The 21,220-nt window shown below is 41.3% G+C and overlaps 1 long non-coding RNA gene across 1 annotated transcript in view; it reads right to left on the bottom strand.

Moving 5' to 3' along the window:
• The window catches only part of LOC134736250 (uncharacterized), a 144,823-nt gene extending 124,377 nt beyond the window's left edge, over positions 1–20,446 (bottom strand). The window contains exon 1 of the long non-coding RNA XR_010120149.1: positions 20,339–20,446. This is a non-coding gene — a long non-coding RNA (uncharacterized lncRNA). The remainder of the gene's footprint in view (positions 1–20,338) is intronic.
• Between the last annotated feature and the right edge of the window lie 774 nt (positions 20,447–21,220).

Here is a 21,220-nt window from a genome sequence, read left to right as displayed (position 1 = left end):
AGCCTTCATGAGCAGGATCTTTTGTCTTCTTCTTGTCTACCTCCTTCCTTCCAACTGGTTGGTTCAATAAGTGGGCCTGGGCTCTCAGGTGATGCTGGACTTTTCCCATTTGGCAAGGCTGGTGTCCTGAGTCAGGCCTGGCCTCCTTCCTCTGCCCTCTCTAATCCAGCTTCTACACCTGGGACTGGATGAATGGATTTGGGGGAAAAGAGAAGCTTCACTTAAGTCTCCTGGCTTAAGCCACATCTTCCAAGGCAGTTTTAACCATTGTTCAGTAGATAGGTAATGCTTGATAAAAATAGTGCTTTTTTTTTCCCCCATTGGGCTATTTTCTTTCTGGTATATTCCCTCAGCAGGGAAGCCCCCTGGGAAGAAGGTATGAATGGTAGGGTTCAGGTACCAAAACCCTACCTGCAAACTCAAGCAAACATCTGACTCATGGCATGACATGACCTGGCAGGAAGATAATGGCCCGGAAAGGGTGCACACAGGGTGATGACTCAAGCTGCCCAGGAGTCCTCTGAGATAGGCAGCAAAGAAGGCAGAGGCAGAGAGAACTCGGAGGGCAACTGGAGAGCAGAAGCCATGGGGTGTGAAGTTGTGAGTGAACAGCAGCTACAAGCGGGAGGGAAGCGGAATGGCTGGAGGTAACCTGAGCAGGGAAGGAAGAACGAGCTGTTAAAAAGAAAGCAGAGGCAGAGTCGCAGGAATGGGGAAGCTGGAGAGACCATGGCTTCCCAGTCCACAGGAGAACAGCCTGCAGCCTTTTCTTGGCTTCCTCACCTGCCCATGTGTTCTTCAATACATCGCCATCACCTGGGGCACCCTGAATGGGTCTCTGTTATTTGTCACCCACAAAAGCTTACTCCCCTTCTCTCAAATGGCTAAGGGTCTACTGATTGGACAAATTTGTTATATCTATTCTTATTCCTTGAAGAATTCAAGAATTCCTAAAGTTCCTTAGCTATTCAAGAAGATAGCCTTCCAGAGGCCTGTTCTCAGAAATATCTGGACATGCCTGAATGGCAGGGGTACACACTTCCTTTCAGACTGGGAACTCCCACCAAACACCGGGAAGCATAGGGATGGCTCTGGCCTGGTGAGATGGCTCCATGCTGCCTTCCTCGCCCTGGACCAGGCCTCTCAGATGCCATAGCTGCCAAGCAGTGCCCTTGAGAGTCCATTAATTAGCAATAGTCAGATTCTCAGAGATCTCTGCAAACCTCACTATGGGACATTTGTTAAGCATTTGTTGCTTAAAGTTCTCTGCTAGATGCTGAGACAGGATAGTTAGATGGTTATGCTGCTTAGTCCTCTGGGAGTTTGAAATCTTATTTTGAAGAGAAAACATGAGCATTTCCCCAGGAAAGATGAGATAACATTACTCCCCAAGGTTTAGACTTTGGAATTAGAGAGGCTCTTTGGTCTGTATTAATTTTTTTGTTAATACCATAATTGCTGCCATTTGAAGTATACTCTATATCGCCAACACTTTTCATGTGGATAATCTGCACTAAGCCATGCTTTAAAGTTCTCTCTGCTATTATCACGGCCTCTACTTAATTAATTCCTTTGTTTAATGTCTACATAATATTATCAACATATTTAGTTTTATTCCTAAATGTAGCCTGCAATCCAGCAACAGTTTGGAAAAAAAGAAAACAAAACACCTAATTACCTTTAAAGAGTTATTCAGTTACCTCTTCAACACTTGCAGCTCTCTTCTGCCTTCATTTTTGTCACTCCCAATCCAGCACTTACCTCTGACCCCCCCCCGCCACCCCCCAAAAAAAAGGAAAGAAAGACCTCAACAAGTAAAAAAGAAGAGTCTTTTTCTGGCTGATGATATAGTTGAGGGTGAGCTATGCTGTCTGCTCCATGTCAGGAGGCACAGGGAAGCAGGAAGAGTGAGCAATGCTGGTGGAGTGGTGGAGGTTCTCCAGGAAGAACCCAGATGTTCAGCTACCTCAAGTTGAGTATTCACAGGATCTTTTTTGTTGTTGTTGTTGTTGTTGTTGTTGAGATGGAGTCTTGCTCTGTCATCCAGGTTGGAGTGCAGTGGCGCAATCTCGGCTCACTGCAAACTCCACCTCCCAGGTTCAAGCAATTCTGCCTCAGCCTCCCAAGTAGCCGGGATTACAGGTATGCACCACCATACCAACCTAGTTTTTGTATTTTTAGTAGAGATGGGATTTCACCATGTTGGTCAGGCTGGTCTCAAACTCCTGACCTCAGGTGATCTGCCCACCTTGGCCTCCTAAAGTGCTGGGATAACAGGTGTGAGCCACCACACCCGGCCCACAGAGTCTTCTTTTGATCTTGTTTTTTTAAGTACTTTTAAAATATTAATATAAATTTTTAAAATTAAAAATATTTGAACAATTATCCCTATTTTGGATTTGCATGCTTCAGTCTCTACCTCCAGCCCACGTATTATTCTGCTCTATGTTCGTTGGTTACCAGAAATAGAAGCCCACCAAACTTACCCCAGGTATGTACATACACTCACAGACACAGAGACAGAGGCCTCTTGGGAGAGGATATTGGAAAACTGCTGGAAACAAAAGCTGACTCTCAGAGGCCGTATAGACTCTCACCCCTTTAAGTCTCTAGCATGACTGCTCCTTCCTCATCTCTTCTTTCTTGGCAGCTGCCTTTGCTTACTCAGTTTCTTTATCTTATAACTTGTTCTTCTTCATGAACTCTTGAATGGAACCTACATGACTTTTCTCCAGACATGCTATTAATAATAGGGAAGCATTTTAATTTCAAGCTCCATATCTCTTTATTTAAAATCTTGACAAAGGAACTGATTAATGACTGCATAAGGGATACACCTCAGTCAAATTAGATGTAACGGGAGGATTGGGCTCATGACTGGGTCTGTGTCTTCAGCAGGGGCTCCAGAGTACAAGTCTGTCTGTAGTACGAGCTTTTCAATATAGTGATGCAATACAATACAATGTAGTGTGATGAGCTGCCACGTGACATGAAGACCTGGGCATGGCACAATTTTTTGAGGACAAACCTGAGATGCTCGATCAATTCCATGTTTCAAGCACCCACTATTTACAGGGCTAGGAGCTAATAAGATTATAAAGAAGATAATAGGTGTCTGCCTTTAAGGACTTTATAATCCATACATTAAAAAAATGTTAAAGAATGAATTAACATTTACTTGGTTAACAGTTCAACATATATTACCCACAGAGTGATGGGAATATTCAACAGAAGAAAAGTTCATATTAAGCTAGGGTAATCAGGGAAGCCTACACAGAGAAGGGGAATTTGTTTACCTTGAGGGAAGAGAAGAAGTGGGGTGAGACTGAAAAATAGCATCCCAGCTTGATGATAGACTGCAGTAGAGGTGGGGACATCTGAATTAGAGGATGAACATTGAGTGAGCTGAGAGACAAAATTTGAAGAAGTTAGACCCAGAAAATGAAGATCAACCATTTAAAGTTTTGTCCTGGTGCACTTATGTTGCTAAAGCAACCTGTAGGTTTACCAGGTAAACCAGAAGGAAAAAGAAGGATATGTGCATTTCAATTCTGGTTGTGGAGATGGGAGACTTCTGATTCTGATAATGGGAAGTGAGATCATTAGAACTAACCATGGTACTGAAAAATTGGGCAGTATACAAATACATCTGCTTGCAGGCATCAGAGAGTTAACAAAATAGGGTAAAATTAATGCTCCAGGACTGTGGGATGATGAAACCCTGGAGGTAAACCTCAAATTTAGAGCTGCTTTTCCCTTGGAATATTTGTTAATTCCAGAGTGGATGATGTATAGGCTAAGAAATGCCTCTGGCAGTCTTGTGGGCACAATGAAAAGAGGAATAGGAGTCCAAAGACCACAACAGGGGTAAGCCCTGATACATCCTCTTGGGTTGAAACTCAGAAGTGTACCAGCCATCTTAGGGACTATAACTCAACTTTGAATTACTTCAGACCCTAAAATTGAATTGAGATGACCTCAAATTGTTAGTACCCCATCCACCCAAGCAAATAGCAGAAGCAAAAATATAAATTCTCCTTGGAAGAAGATAATATCTGAAACCTCAAAGTATTCCTACAAGAAATTTATAATGTAATATCCAGCACACAATCAAAAATAACCACACATGAGGAATAACACCACATGGACAAAACTTGCAAGAATACCAAAAATAAAAACAGACCCACACAGTCCCTAGATATTAGTTTCATCACACTTTAAAACAACTATGCTTTCTATTTTCAGTAATAAAAAATATAGGATTAAACGTTTTAGGAAAGAACTACAAACTTTAAAATAAAAACTCCAGAATGAAATACTATAATAAATGAAAGTTACAATCCAACAGGGGAGTTAAACAGCAGACTTGCAAAGATGAGAAATAATTGATAAAACTGAGAGAAAGGAGTAGAGGCAAAAAAGAATATAGATGATAGGATAAGAGATAGAGAGAATACAATGAGAAAGTCTAATACAGATTTCACTGAAGTCTCAAAAGAAGAGAAGATGAAATATATAATAGTTAAAAAGAAAATAGCTGAGCATTTTCCAAAGTTGATGAAAGACATCAAGTCACAGATTCAAGAATTCACATTAAACATAAATGAAAAGATAGTTGCAACTTGACATACCATATTAAACTGCTGAAAATTAAAGATCTATACACATACCAAAAAAAACCCGTCAGTAAAAATATCAAGTCCTGTATAATAGGACTCTTCATATAAAGAATTTCTACAAATCAGTTAAAAAGGCAAACAACTCAATAGAATAAAGGACAAGAAATTCAAACATACTTGACAGAAGAAGATATTGAAATGGCTTTAAACCGACAAAAGGTGCTCAACTTCATTAATAATCAAAAAATACAAATTAAAAATCACAATGAGATACCACAATAGTCATCAAGATGGTTATTAAAATGACAATATAAAGTATGATAAAGATGTAGCACAAAGGTAGCTCTCATACCCTTCTGGTACATCAATTTTCAAAAACTAATTGTTAGTATCTACTAAAGTTGTACAAGCATATACTATATGACTTAGTAACTTCCCACATAAGCACTGAGAACCATGCACAAGAAAGTTCATAGCAGCATTATTTGTAATAGCCAAAAATGAAACCACCTAAATGCTTGTCAGTAGCAGAACAAATTAAAGCTGGTATATTTACATATAAAGTAATATATGGTACTGAAAATAAATACTACATGCAGCAAAATGGATGAATCTCAATGTCAAGCAAAAACCATCAGATACAGTAGAATGCATAATTTATTACATAAAGTTCACAAAGCATGCAAAACTAGTGTTTAGGAATGTATACCTAATGTTAAATTATAAAGAGAATGAAAGTAGTAATTTCGGAACAGCTCCAGTCTATAGCTCCCAGCATGAGTGATGAAGACAGGTGATTTCTGCATTTCCAAATGAGGTACTGGGTTCATCTCACTGGGGCTTGTCAGACAGTGGGTGCAGGACAGTGGGTGGAACCCACCGAGCGTGAGCCAAGGCAGGGCAAGGCATCGCCTCACCTGGGAAGTGCAAGGGGTCAGGGAATTCCCTTTCCTAGCCAAGGGAAGCTGTGACAGACAGCACCTGGAAAATTGGGTCACTCCCACCCTAAGACTGAGCTTTTCCAATGGTCTTAGCAAATGGCACACCAGATTATATCCTGTGCCTGGCCTGGAGGGTCCTACGCCCATGGAGCCTCGCTCACTGCTAGCACAGCAGTCTGAGATTAAACTGCAAGGTGGCAGTGAGGCTGGGGGAGGGGTGCCCACAATTCCTGAGGCTTGAGTAGGTAAACAAAGCTGCCTGGAAGCTTGAACTGGGTGGAGCCCGCCACAGCTCAAGGAGGCCTGCCTGCCTCTGTAGATTCCACCTCTGCGGGCGGGGCATAGCTGAACACAAGGCAGCAGAAGCCTCTGCAGACTTAAGTGTCCCTGTCTGATAGCTTTGAAGAGAGTAGTAGTTCTCTAGCAGGGAGTTTGAGATCTGAGAATGGACAGACTTCCTCCTCAAGTGGGTCCCTGACCCCCAAGTAGCCTAACTGGGAGGCATCCCCCAGTAGGGGCAGACTGACACCTCACACAGCTGGGTACCCCTCTGAGAGGAAGCTTCCAGAGGAATGATCAGGCAGCAACCTTTGCTGTTCAGCAATATTCGCTGTTCTGCAGCCTCCGCTGCTGATACCCAGGAAAACAAGGTCTGGTTTGGACCTCCAGCAAACTCCAGCAGACCTGCAGCTGAGGGTCCTGACTGTTAGAAGGAAAACTAACAAATAGAAAGGACATCCACACCAAAACCCAATCTGTAGATAAAACCACAAAGATGGGGAAAAAACAGAGCAGAAAAGCTGAAAATTCTAAAAATCAGAGCACCTATCCCCCTCCAAAGGAACGCAGCTCCTCGCCAGCAACGGAACAAAGCTGGACGGAGAATGACTTTGACGAGTTGAGAGAAGAAGGCTTCAGATGATCAAACTTCTCCAAGCTAAAGGAGGAAGTTTGAACCCATTACAAAGAAGCTAAAAACCTTGAAAAAAGATTAGACCAATGGCTAACTAGAATAACCAGTGTAGAGAAGTCCTTAAATAACCTGACAGACCTGAAAACCATGGCACAAGAACTACGTGATAAATGTACAGCTTCAGTAACGGATGCGATGAAGTGGAAGAAAGGGTATCAGTGACTGAAGATCTAATGAATGAAATGAAGCAAGAAGTTTAGAGAAAAAAAGAATAAAAAGAAATGAAAAAAGCCTCCAAGAAATATGGGACTATATGAAAAGACCAAATCTACGTCTGATTGGTGTACCTGAAAGTAACAGGGAGAATGGAACCAAGTTGGAAAACACTCTGCAGGATATTATCCAGAGAACGTCCCCAACCTGGCAAGGCAGGCCAAAATTCAAATTCAGGAAATACGGAGAACTCCACAAAGATATTCCTCAAGAAGAACAGCTCCCAAGACACATAATTGTCAGACTCACCAAAGTTGAAATGAAGGAAAAAATGTTAAGGACAGCCAGAGAGAAAGGTCAGGTTACCCACAAAGGGGAGCCCATCAGATGAACAGCTGATCTCTTGGCAGAAACTCTACAAGCCAGAAGAGAGTGGGGGCCAATATTCAATGTTCTTAAAGAAAAGAATTTTCAACCCAGAATTTCATATCCAGCCAAACTAAGCTTCATAAGTGAAGGAGAAATAAAATACTTTATAGGCAAGCAAATGCTGAGAGATTTTGTCACCACCAGGCCTGCCCTAAAAGAGCTCCTGGAGGAAGCACTAAACATGGAAAGGAACAACCGGTACTAGCCACTGCAAAAACAAGCCAAATTGTAAAGACCATCGAGGCTAGGAAGAAACTGCATGAAGTAACGAGCAAAATAAACAGCTAACATTATAATGAGAGGATCAAATTCACACATAACAATATTAATCTTAAATGTAAATGGGCTAAATGCTCCAATTAAAAGACACAGACTGGCAAATTGGATAGAGTCAAGACCCATCAGTGTGCTATATTCAGGAGACCCATCTCACGTGTAGAGACACACATAGGTTCAAAATAAAGGGATGCAGGAAGATCTACCAAGCAAATGGAAAACAAAAAAAGGCAGAGGTTGCAATCCTAGTCTCTGATAAAACAGACTTTAAACCAGCAAAGATCAAAAGAGACAAGGACATGGCATAACGGTAAAAAGATCAATTCAACAAGAACAGCTAACCATCCTAAATATATATGGACCCAATACAGGAGCATCCAGATTCATAAAGCAAGTCCTTAGAGACCTACAAAGAGGCTTAGACTCCCACACAATAATAAAGGGAGACTTTTACACCCCACTGTCAACATTAGACAGATCAACGAAACAGAAAGTTAACAAGGATATCCAGTAATTGAACTCAGCTCTGCACCAAGCAGACCTAATAGACATCTACAGAACTCTCCACCCCAAATCAACAGAATATACATTCTTCTCAGCACCACACCACACTTATTCCAAAATTGACCACATAGTTGGAAGTAAAGCACTCCTCAGCAAATGTAAAAGAACAGAAATTATAACAAACTGTCTCTCAGACCACAGTGCAATCAAACTAGAACTCAGGATTAAGAAACTCACTCAGAACCACTCAACTACAGGGAAACTGAACAACCTGCTCCTGAATGACTATTGAGTACATAACAAAATGAAGGCAGACATAAAGATGTTCTTTGAAACCAATGAGAACAAAGACACAACATACCAGAATCTCTGGGACACATTTAAAGCAGTGTGTAGAGGGAAATTTATAGCACTAAATGCCCACAAGAGAAAGCAAGAAAGAGCTAAAATTGACACCCTAACATCACAATTAAAAGAACTAGAAAAGCAAGAGCAAACACATTCAAAAGCTAGCAGAAGGCAAGAAATAACTAAAATCAGAGCAGAACTGAAGGAAAAAGAGACACAAAATCCCTTCAAAAGACTAACGAATCCAGGAGCTGGATTTTTGAAAAGATCAACAAAATTGATAGACCGCTAGTAAGACTAATAAGAAAAGAGATAAGAATCAAATAGATGCAATAAAAAATGATAAAGGGGATATCACCACCGATCCCACAGAAATGCAAACTACCATCAGGGAACACTACAAACACCTCTACGCAAATAAACTAGAAAATCTAGAAGAAATGGATAAATTCCTGGACACATACACCCTCCCCAAGACTAAACCAGGAAGAAGCTGAATCCCTGAATAGATCAATAACAGGCTCTGAAATTGAGGCAATTAATAGCCTACCAACCAAAAAAAGTCCAGGACCAGATGGATTCACAGCTGAATTCTACCAGAGGCAGAAAGAGGAGCTGGTACCATTCCTTCTGAAACTATTCCAATCAATAGAAAAAGAGGGAATCCTCCCTAACTCATTTCATGAGGCCAGCATCATCCTCATACCAAAGCCTGGCAGAGACAACCAAAAAATAATTTTAGACCAATATCCCTGATGAACATTGATGCAAATTCCTCAATAAAATACTGGCAAACCGAATCCAGCAGCACATCAAAAACTTATCCACCATGATCAAGTGGGCTTCATCCCTGGGATGCAAGGCTGGTTCAACATATGCAAATCAATAAACATAATCCAGCATATAAACAGAACCAAAGACAAAAACCACATCATTATCTCAATAGATGCAGAAAAGGCCTTTGACAAAATTCAACAGCCCTTCATGCTAAAAACTCTCAATAAATTAGGTATTGATGGGACGTATCTCAAAATAATAAGAGCTCTCTATGACAAACCCACAGCCAATATCATACTGAATGGGTAAAAACTGGAAGCATTCCCTTTGAAATCTGGCACAAGACAGGGATGCCCTCTCTCACCAACTCCTATTCAACATAGTGTTGGAAGTTCTGGCCAGGGCAATCAGGTAGGAGAAAGAAAGAAAGGGTATTCAATCAGGAAAAGAGGAAGACAAATTGTCTGTGTTTGCAGATGACATGATTGTATATCTAGAAAACCCCATCATCTCAGCCCAAAATCTCCTTAAGCTGATAAGCAACTTCAGCAAAGTCTCAGGATACAAAAACAATGTGCAAAATTCAAAAGCATTCTTATACACCAATAACAGACAAACAGAGAGACAAATCATGAGTGAACTCCCATTTACAATTGCTTCAAAGAGAATAAAATACCTAGGAATCCATCTTACAAGGGATGTGAAGGACCTCTTCAAGGAGAACTACAAACCACTGCTCAAGGAAATAAAAGAGGACACAAACAAATGGAAGAACATTCCATGCTCATAGATAGGAAGAATCAATATCATGAAAATGGCCATACTGCCCAAGGTAATTTATAGATTCAATGCCATCCCCATCAAGCTACCAATGACTTTCTTCACAGAATTGGAAAAAACTACTTTAAAGTTCACATGGAATCAAAAAAGAGCCCAAGTTGCCAAGTCAACCCTAAGCCAAAAGAACAAAGCTGGAGGCATCATGCTACCTGACTTCAAACTATACTACAAGGCTACAGTAACCAAAACAGCATGCTACTGGTAACAAAACAGAGATATAGACCAATGAAACAGAACAGAGCCCTCAGAAATAATACCACACATCTACAACCATCTGATCTTTGACAAACCTGACAAAAACAAGAAATGGGGAAAGGATTCCCTATTTAATAAATGATGCTGGGAAAACTGGCTAGCCATATGTAGAAAGCTGAAACTGGATCCCTTCCTTACACCTTATACAAAAATTAATTCAAGATGGATTAAAGACTTAAATGTTAGACCTAAAACCATAAAAACCCTAGAAGAAAAGGTAGGCAATACCATTCAGGACATAGGCATGGGCAAGGACTTCATGTCTAAAACACCAAAAGCAATGTCTAAAACACCAAAAGCAATGGCAACAAAAGCCAAAATTGACAAATGGGATCTAATTAAACTAAAGAGCTTCTGTACAGCAAAAGAAACTACCATCAGAGTGAACAGGCAACCTACAGAATGGGAAAAAAATTTTGCAATCTAGTCACCTGACAAAAGGCTAATATCCAGAATCTACAAAGTACTCAAACAAATTTACAAGAAAAAAACAAACAACCCCATCAAAAAGTGGGCGAAGGATGTGAACAGACACTTCTCAAAAGAAGACATTTATGTGGTCAACAAACATATGAAAAAATGCTCATCATCACTGGCCATCAGAGATATGCAAATCAAAAGAACAATGAGATACCATCTCACACCAGTTAGAATGGCCATCATTAAAAAGTCAGGAAACAACAGGTGCTGGAGAGGATGTGGAGAAATAGGAACACTTTTACACTGTTGGTGGGATTGTAAACTAGTTCAACCATTGTGGAAGACAGTGTGGTGATTCCTCAGGGATCTAGAACTAGAAATACCATTTGACCCAGCCATCCCATTACTGGACATATACCGAAAGGATTATAAATCATGCTGCTATAAAGACACATGCACACATGTTTATTGCAGCACTATTCACAATAGCAAAGACTTGGAACCAACCCAAATGTCCATCAATGATAGACTGGATTAAGAAAATGTGGCACATGCCAGGCAGGTGGCTCACGCCTGTAATCCCAGCACTTTGGGAGGCCGAGGCAGGTAGATCACAAGGTCAGGAGATCGAGACCACCCTGGCTAACACGGTGAAACCCTGTCCCTACTAAAAACAATACAAAAAATTACCCAGGCATGGTGGCGGGTGCCTGTAGTCCCAGCTACTCGAGAGGCTGAGGCAGGAGAATGGCATGAACCCAGGAGGCAGAGCTTGCACTTAGCCAAGTTCACACCACTGCACTCCAGCCTGGGCAATAGAGTGAGACTCCATCTCAAAAAAAAAAAAAAAAAAGTAAATATGGCACATATACACCATGAAATACTATGCAGCCATAAAAAAGGATGAGTTCATGTCCTTTGTAGGGACAGGGATGAAGCTGGAAACCATCATTCTCAGCAAACTATCACAAGGACAAGAAACCAAACACCGCATATTCTCACTCATAGGTGGGGAATTGAACAATGAGAACACCTGGACACAGGAAGGGGAACATCACACACCAGGGCCTGTTGTGGGGTGGAGGTAGGGGGGAGGGATAGCATTAGGAGATATACCTAATATAAATGACAAGTTAATGGGTGCAGCACACCAACATGGCACATGTATACATATGTAACAAACCTGCACGTTGTGCCCATGTACCCTAGAACTTAAATTATAATAATTAAAAAAAAAAAATCTTCAGCAGCTAAAAAAAAAAAAAAAAAGAGAGTAATTTCTATAAAAATCAAGATATTTGTACCTTTCGGAGAAGGGTAGTGATTAGAGGAACTTCTAGGGTGCTGTGCATATCCTATTTTTAAAATTTGGGTGATGCTTTGTAGGTGTTCACTTTGTGATAAATCATTGATCTGTACATTTTTGTTGTGTGCAATTTTCTATGCTAAGTTTCACCAAAAAATAGGGGTTTTAAACGAGTGGAGTCAAACATTTACATGGTTTATATATGATTATATACTGCATATTTACTGGGTGCTAGGTACTATGCTAAGCACTTGACATATATTAAATAATAATCCTAGTGATCCTAAGTAAGAGCCCCTCCCCCACTTACTGATCCTTAATTTTTTTTTTTTTTTTTTTTTTGAGACGGAGTCTCGCTCTGTCGCCCAGGCTGGAGTACAGTGGCGCAATCTCGGCTCACTGCAAGCTCCGCCTCCCGGGTTACGCCATTCTCCTGCCTCAGCCTCTCTGAGTAGCTGGGACTACAGGCGCCCGCCACCACGCCCGGCTAATTTTTTTGTATTTTTAGTAGAGACGGGGTTTCACCTGGTCTCGATCTCCTGACCTCGTGATCCGCCCGCCTCGGCCTCCCAAAGTGCTGGGATTACAAGCGTGAGCCACCGCGCCCGGCTCCTTAATTTTTTTTTACAGCAAAATAAGGATAACACGAACATACCTCATGAGATAGTTATAGGAATTGAATGAATTACAGTAAAGATCTTAAAACCATGTCTGACACATAGAAAGTGCTATTTAAGTGTTAGCTATTTCACTGGAGAACAGCATTGAGACTCAGTGAAATTACGTAGCTTGCACAAGACCACACAGCTCATAAGAGAGATGCTACACGTTAAGCCTGTGTCGGACTCAGATAGCACCCTTTCCTCTTCAGCAGGGTGCTGCTTCCTGGGAGTGCTCTGTGACTCCTCCCTCTGGGTGCAGGGAACAGATCTGAGCTTCCTGGAAGAGCAGTGGGATCTGTTCTCTATGTGGCCTAACACAACTTAATCATGATGGCACCTTCATTTTTCATAATTGGAGATGGTCCCATTTTTCATCCCAAGCTACCATATAGTAAAGGAAGTAAATGCCTTTAGTGTGTAGGCAGCCAGAGGTGACAATTCAGTCCAGCCCCTTGCTCTGTGATTCTATCCCCCATGGAAGGAGCTCCAAGGCCACAGCCAGCCATGAAGCCCCTCTGTAGCCCTTTCAACCCCTCATAGGCTCAGAACAGCTATGGGCATCAAGCGTTTACCAGTGGACAGCCTAATGGACCCCAGGGCTGGTTACACGGCAAATGCCAAACAAAGGATTGAGTTTCTGGAAGCCAGGGAAGTAACTAATAGAATACGGATGGCATGAGAAAGCAGGACAAGGTGGTAAACAAGGGAAACAACATCTCTCTTTATCTCAGTTTTCTCTTTTTTTTCTTTATGTCCGTTTTGTCATCTCCCACTTAAAGGATATTATGTTCTTGAAGCCCGTGATGACCAGGCATCCACAGAAAAGTTTTCTTTCTCCCACCTGCCCTGAAGCTAACCCCACTTATTAATTCAGCCAAGACTCCTAAAATAGGGTGTGGTTTTAAATGACCTTCTATATGTATGAATTCTCATAAAAACTGTGTTGGAGACTTCTGATTTCTACTCTGGCATATAAAAGGCCTGAAAATCATCACTCCTACCTTTACAACAAGAACAGGCTGGATAAATTTTTTAAAAAATCAATGACTTCTTGGACCCATCAGATAACTGAGGCCACAGGGAAAACTACAATTTCCAAATCTGGAGAGACAGATGTATCCAGTGAGACATGATCTGCTTACATGCAACAGAAGTGATTGAAGCTATAATCTGGTAGGAATGATTAAATAGAAAGTTTGACAAATTGCTGGAAGCTGAGCATCAAGTAGCTTAAGAATGAGAGATTCCTGGGGCCACAGTCATAGGGGAGCCCCCACACTACCTCCAGGAACCCTCTGATGGCTATGGCAGGAAGAGAGGAAGATTAATTATTGTGAAATAAAACCAGAGCCTTCTCCACAACAAGGACCTGCTCTCAAAGGGAAAAGACATTACCTGAGCCGTATTCCAGCTGGAGGGAAGAAATTCCCCCTACTTCACCCCACTTCAATGTTTCTGACCCACCTAAGGGGGAAAACATAGTCAACAGGGGTCAGGGCTTCAAGAAAATAGACTGAGAATGTTGAAGCCAGAGTAGAAAGTAAGGAGCTAGAAGGAAAAAAAAAAAAAAAAAAAAAAAAGCTATAGCAACCAGAGAAACACTTGCAAAGGTCACAGCCCTGAGATACAAGCATAGTACAAGACTGAGACTTAACCATAGGATTATAGAATGGTCCCCTTCCTTCACACCTTACCACCACACCAACAGGACTTCAGTATAATAATGGTGGATTACAGCTGAAATCACTGCAAGACACAAACTCACTCTGAGGAGAAACAGTTAGGAAAGCCTAAAGTCAACAGGAGAAAAAAAACAAGGACAACAGAGGAATTCGAAGCCTCTGGTATCTTAGCTATAGCAAACATTAAATATAGTCCAACTTCTAGTCAGATTAGCATAAATCTTTACTCTAAAGACCTATTTACCTCAGTTCCTATTATCCAATACATCATGGCTATCTTTCAACAAAAAATTACAGGCCATGCCAAAAGGCAAGAAAAAAACTCAGCATAAAGGAACAAAGTCACCATCAGATATGATGAACAGATGAAAAGCCCTAGGTATTATGATATTCAAATTGCAGAAAACCAAAGACAAAGATAAAACCTTAAAAGAAGCCAAAGGAAGAAAAACAAGCCTTACCTATAGAAGAACAAAGAATTACAATGAGTTTCTCATCAGAAACCATGCAGAAACAAGACAATTAAGTGAAATATTTAAAGTGTTCAAAGAAGAAAGCCACCAACCTGGAATTCTATATCCAATGAAATTATCCTCCAAAAGCAAAGGAGAAATAAAAACTTTCTCATACAAAAAATATGAGAGAATTTGTTGCCAATAGGCCTATCCTGCAAGAAATATTAAAAATAGTACAGATGAAAGATGTCAAAGAATATCTAAGTAAACGGAGAGATAGTCCATGTTCATAGATTGGAAGACTCAATATTGTTAAGATTTCAGTTCTTCCCAATTTGATCTATAGATTCAGTGCAATCCCAACCAAAATCCCAGCAAGCTATTTTGTAGATATCAACAAACTTGTCAATTGTAAAGTATATATGGTGCTATGAACTGAATTGTGTTCCTTGATCCCAAATTTATATGTTGAAGTCCTAACCTCCATTGTAACTATTTGCAGACAGGTCGTTTATGAAATTAATAAGGTTAAAGGAGGTGATAAACTTAAGGCTCTAATCTGATAGGATTCACGTCCTTATAAAAAGAGACACCAAAGAGCTTGCTCTTCCTGCCATGTGAGGACACAAGGTAGAGACCAGCCGCAAGTCAGAAAGCAAGTCCTCACCAGAAGCCGACTATACTTGTACCCTGATCTCAGACTTCCAGCCTCCAGAACCGTGAGAAAATAAATTTTTGTTGTTTAAACCACCCAGTCTATGCTATTTTATTACAGCAGCCTGAGCAGGCTAATACATGGTGAAAGGCAAAAAAAACTAGAATAACTAACACAATCCTGATGAAGAACAAAGGTGGAGGATTCACATTCCTTGATTTTAAAACTTAACGTAAAGCTGTAATAATCAATACAGCACATGCTGAAAGAACAGACACAAGATCAGCATAACAGAAGAGAGTCCAGGGAATGACTCACAAATATAGTCAACTGATTTTCAATGGAAAAGGGATAGTCTGTTCAACATACACAAAATATGAATCCAGACATTTTATGTCTTACACAAAAATTAACTCAAAATGAATCACTGGTCTAAATATAAAATGCAAATACAAAACTAAAACTTCTAGAATAAAACAAAGGAGAAAATCTTTGTAACATTGGGTTTAATTATGAGTTTTTAGAAATAACATCAAAAGAACAATGAAAGAAAAAATGTTGAAGTTTGACTTTATTAAAATTAAAAATCTTCTGCTTTATGAAAGACTGTTAAGAGAAAGAAAAACGATAGACTTGGAGAAAATATTTGTAAAACATATCTGATAAATGGTTTGTATTCAAAATATACAAAGAACTCTTCAAACTCAGTAAGAAAACAAACTACCAATTAAAAATAAAGTGAAACCCAATGACCAAAGCTGGAACAATTTGAGCAAGAAAATAATGTAGTATTGGATTATAACCTAGCCCATAAAATAAATATCCACGAGTCCATGGTGATATAAATAAATGGAGGATAAGAAGAATTCCAAATAGTTTATGTAGATACTCCACCCTCAAGAAAGCAGAGCATAACTCCTTCATCCTTAAGTGTGGGCTCCACACAGCGACTTCCTTTCAAAGAGTACAGTTTGGAAAGAGGAGGAGGGCTTGAAGTAACTCTTTCTATAAAAGAAACCTAATAAACATTATCTCACACAGGCAATCAAGATCAACATCAACAGTGATAAGTCATGTTGGCAGTATGCACCCTTGGTATGATGTGATGAAAATGGTGCTTTACCTCTGAGGTCTTCCTCCTAAAAACCCATATCCTCAATCTAATCACAAGACAAACATCAGACAAACCCCACTTGGGGGACAACCTACAAAATACCTGGCCCTTACTCCTCAAAATTGTCAACAAGGAAAGTCTGAGAAACTGGCACAGCCAAGAAGAGCCTAAGGAGACGTGATGACTAAATGAAATATGTGATCAGAAATATGGGAACAGAAAAAGGACTTTAGGTTAAAACTTTTAAAAAAATCTCAATCAAGTATGGGTTTTGGTTAAAAACAACATATTAGTATTCGTTCATTAATTGTGACAAATGTACCATATAAAGATATTAATAGAAGTGGTGTGGACTATATGGGAACTCTGTGCTATCTCCGCAACTTTGCAACTTTTCTGTGTATCTAAATCTAATATAAGCCGTGTCCGTTGGACGCTAGCTTCCACGGTTTTCTTTTTCCTTGGGGTACCATGAGTTTCCTTTTCTTATGTAACCATAAGTGGGGATCAGGATTCAAACAGAGGGGAACAGTAAAGTTGCAAGTCACATTAAAAGGCGGTGCACGGGGCTTTCAAAGTCACACCAAAAAATCCCCAACCCTGAGCGGGTAACGCAGCAGTGCTCTGATGGTGCGGCAGGCGGCCTATCCTGCAGCCCTGACCTGGCTGCATGGGGTCCCCCATCTCAAAACACACACTTTCCCAGTCACCTATGCGACCTTCGCCTTCCGGGAAGGTCTCTACCCCTGGCCGGGCTGACTCGGCGAACCCAGGGCACCTTGTCCCTACACGCCCCTGGGTTCTCCGGCCACCTGGGAGACCCTTCCTGCACGCGGTGGCCGCCTCCGCCTCCCACGAGGTGTGGGCGCGCCCGCCTTGATCCCCAGCCGTGCTGGCTCCTTTTGTCCTCTCGAGCAGCAGAAGCACACACAATGGCTGATTGCTCTGTAATTGCGTATTTCCTCGGTAGCTTGTCAGAGCCTTCTGATTTACGGACCTTTTATTATTTTTTTCTTTAAACTTAAAAAAGCTCCCTCTTTTGCTAGCTTTCTCTTTGGGATTTATCCACAGCGTCTGTGAATGAAAACGTTTCCTGCTCTCATGCTGATGTACCCACTTCCTCGTCTGCCTCCTGGGGCCTTCCCACGCTGGGCCTGAAAGCCAGTCACCAGGGCTCTGTCTGCAGGGCAGGCTGCCCTCTGAGGTAAGTGGACTGCTCTCCCACATCTCCCAGCCTCTGCCCCAGGGCGGGTGGAAGCAACACATTTGCTTGAGGCCAGGCTACCTACCACTGGACTTTCTCTGAAAAAACAAGGTGGTTTGCTGGTACATTTCACCACCTCCCTCCTGCCGCTGAAGGCGCCCATGCCAGCCACTCCTTTTCTGCCTAGGAGACACCTTCCTACCCTTCAAGGCCAAGCTCTTCTGTCACCTCCTCTGGGCAAGCTCCCCTCCTCTGCACTCCCACATCACTGGGTTTATTCTAAGGATGGGTATATAACCTGCATGTCCCCCACAACCACCCAACAAAATCACTCAACAGCTTTCTCTGGTTTATTTCCCATGTCTCCTGGGTAAAATCAGAGCCTTGAATTTACTCCCAACCTGTTGTCAGGAGGGGAGAGGGGGGAGTTTGAGTAAGAATACCAGAAGCAGGGCATCATGAACCAACGAATTCATTTACAGAGCCTGGGACAGAACAGTCATCCCTAGTCACACCTGAAAGCTATTTGGTCCACTGCCCACGGCAATGTGTTATTTCTGTGCTCCAGTGGCCACCCCAAGTGAGTAAAGTAGTAATAACCCCCATGTGTGCTGCGTTCTGAGTCAGGGCTGCAGTTATTCCAGACATCGCCGTGGTAGGAACTGGAAAGAGGTTTGCCCCTTCTAATGCATGCAGCTCCCACCAAATTGCCCTTGTCAAGTGCAGCTCAGGTTGCATTTCAGCCCCTTCAGCTAGGCGCCCTTATGCAGTGAACAAACTACTTAACTTACTAGGCTAACTCAACATGAGCTACAAAGTAGAGTTAAGCATTGATGTCTCAGAGATTTGAACCAATGAGCATTTCCAGTTCTTACTCCCCCACTAGTGCAGCCCCCTCACTTAGAAATCTGGCATAAGCCCTTGTGAACTAAGTTAAAACACAATCAGAACGAAGCATGGTGACATGATAGACAGTCAGCAGTTCAAATCCCAGTTCTGCCGTTTACCACTTAGTTAGCCTTGGCAAGGATTTCAGCCCATTGGACCTTTGTTTTCTTAACTGCTAACTGAAGCCCCTAATGCATTCTTCTGGGGGGTACAGAGAGGATTAAAGGAGGTAATAACCACATATCTAAAGGATCTAGTCCATAACAAGAGCTCAATAAATGGTATCTATGATTGTTGAGCGGTAGACACTGAAATTATTCCTCACCTCTTCCCTGGGATCGTGTTCTCATACCTCAAACTCTTGCCATAGGGTGAAACCCTCAGACAGTTTGTTGCCACAAAGAGATCCCTAATGGTTTGTTGAGCTGGTCCTCCCAAAGTGTCTAAAACAAACTGAGACACCTGCAAAGCAAATGTTAGCTGTATGAGCATCTATCTCATGTATTGAACTGTGTGTTCCTTAATGGAGGAAACAGTCTTACTATCTTTGTGTCATTTGATGCACCTGGTCATTAACAGCTGTTGAATTACAGAATGATCACCAAACCTCTGATGTCAACTGGCTTCTGAGGGGGAGCTGGTCCCTCTGGAATGCTTCGTTTCTTCAGGCCTTGCCTCCAGTCCAAGACAAGCCCCCATGAAAAGGAGGACACTATTTTAAGATCTAGAGGTCATGTATGCCTTAATGTAAACAAGTTTATCAGACTTATCAGATTCTTTATAGAGAAGAGTTTTAATTAAGGAAAAATGCTGAGGAGTTTGGGGATTCTTTATGGTTTAAGGATCTAGTAAATATTTTATATATTTATGTAGAGTTAAGCTTTGCCAGAGTATCTATGACTATTGGTTCTACTGACAATATTAACCAACAATTGAATGCTCTCCAGCTTTCCATATGCTAATGACATTACTAAGTACTTTTATGTATATTGACTTGTTTAATCCTCCTAACATCCTATGAGATAGATCCTATTATTTTATTAAATTAATAAACTGAGCCACAGAAAGGTTACATAACTTGCCTAAGATCACACAGCTCATAAATGGTGGAGCTAGTATTTGAACCCAGCAGTTCCGAGCCAAAGGCCTTTCTTATAACATCTTCTTTCTACCATATCTTACTAGGGGTTCAGCAGTCAAGACTCCTGATACAGACGCCTGACCATTCTTCAAGTCAGGCTGGAAAAACATCTTACAATAAAACCCCATAATTTCAGTGCCTTTTTGAAACCACAAGAAACCGAAGATTAAAATTGGACAGGAGAGAAATTATTGTTACTTTCCAATATTATAATTGTTTATTTAGAAAACCAAAGAGAATCAACTTAAAGAGTACCCAAACAATAAGATTGTGATAACTGCTTACAAAATTAATATACAGAATTCAATAGCTTTTCCAGAAATAAATACCAATCAGAAAATATAACGGAAGAAAAGATCCCATTTAGAATTATAATCCAAAGAAAATATATTTCAAAAAAAACTTAACAAGCAATATCTAAGCTCTGTATGAAGTGAACTTTAACCACGTAAAGTAAATGGTTTAAATAAACATAAATACAGTCCCTCTTCTTGGAGAGAAAGACTCCTTACAAAAATGTTCATTTCCTGCATTAATCTATAAACTCAACATGGTCAATACCAAAACAACAGGGGAAGGAGTAAAAGGGAGGGTAGAGTCCTCAGGTGGACTGTGTATTAGTCAGTTTTCATACTGCTATAAAGATACTACCCAAGACTGAGTAATTTATAAAGGAAAGAGGTTTAATTGACTCACCACTCAGCATGGCTGAGGAGGCCTCGGGAAACTTGCAATAATGGCCGAAGGTGAAAGGGAAGAAAGGTACCTTCTTCTCAAGGTGGCAGGAAGGAAAAGGAACAAAGGAGGAACTACCACACACTTACAAAACCATCAGATCTCGTGAGAACTCACTGACTCTCATGAGAACAGAAATAGGGAACCTGCCCCCATGATTCAATTACCTCCACCTGGTCTCTCCTTGGACACATAGGGATTATGGGGATTATAGGGATTATAACTCGAGATAAGATTGTGGGTAGGGACACAGCCAAACCGTATCAGACTGTGAATTTCAAATAAAAAAATAAAATGCAAGAAGGGCCACAATATTCCTGGTAGAGTAGCAGCCTGGTAGAGTGGAGGGGAGGGGTGGTGTACGGTAAACGCACCTGATAGCAATAACTTAAGCATACTCTGAGAATGACCCTGTATGGCAGACACACCTGAATACAGTTCACAGTTCCCAGCTAAGGAATCAGGCAGTGGCCAATCCCCAGATGCATTTCCTATCTATGAGGAACATCTGAGCTCCAGCACGCTCCTGTGGAGATGAGTCCCTTTGTTTTGGGCTTTGAGTGAAGGTTGACAGGTGGAGGTTGTTAGGGAGAGGGCACTGAGTGAAAACTTGGTTTATGGTATTTTTGTTATGAAGCCATTTAACGTAAACTACATGACTTTTGCAAGTTGATTGCGGTTCTCCTGCCCACCCCACTGCCACTGGACTCAATCCCCTGTAGGTATGTCCCCAGTAAAATCCCATGTCTAGCTCGCTGACTCTGGGTCTCTTCTTGGGCCTCTTGAATCTGATCCTGTCCCCACTGGAGTTGACTGGAGTTCAGCACAACATGGGGTATTAGC

This window comes from Symphalangus syndactylus, chromosome 3 (assembly GCF_028878055.3).
Source record: "Symphalangus syndactylus isolate Jambi chromosome 3, NHGRI_mSymSyn1-v2.1_pri, whole genome shotgun sequence".
In the NCBI taxonomy this organism is placed as follows: domain Eukaryota; kingdom Metazoa; phylum Chordata; class Mammalia; order Primates; family Hylobatidae; genus Symphalangus; species Symphalangus syndactylus.
Note: the sequence above shows the minus strand (reverse complement) of the source record. Positions and strands in the feature narration are given on the sequence as shown.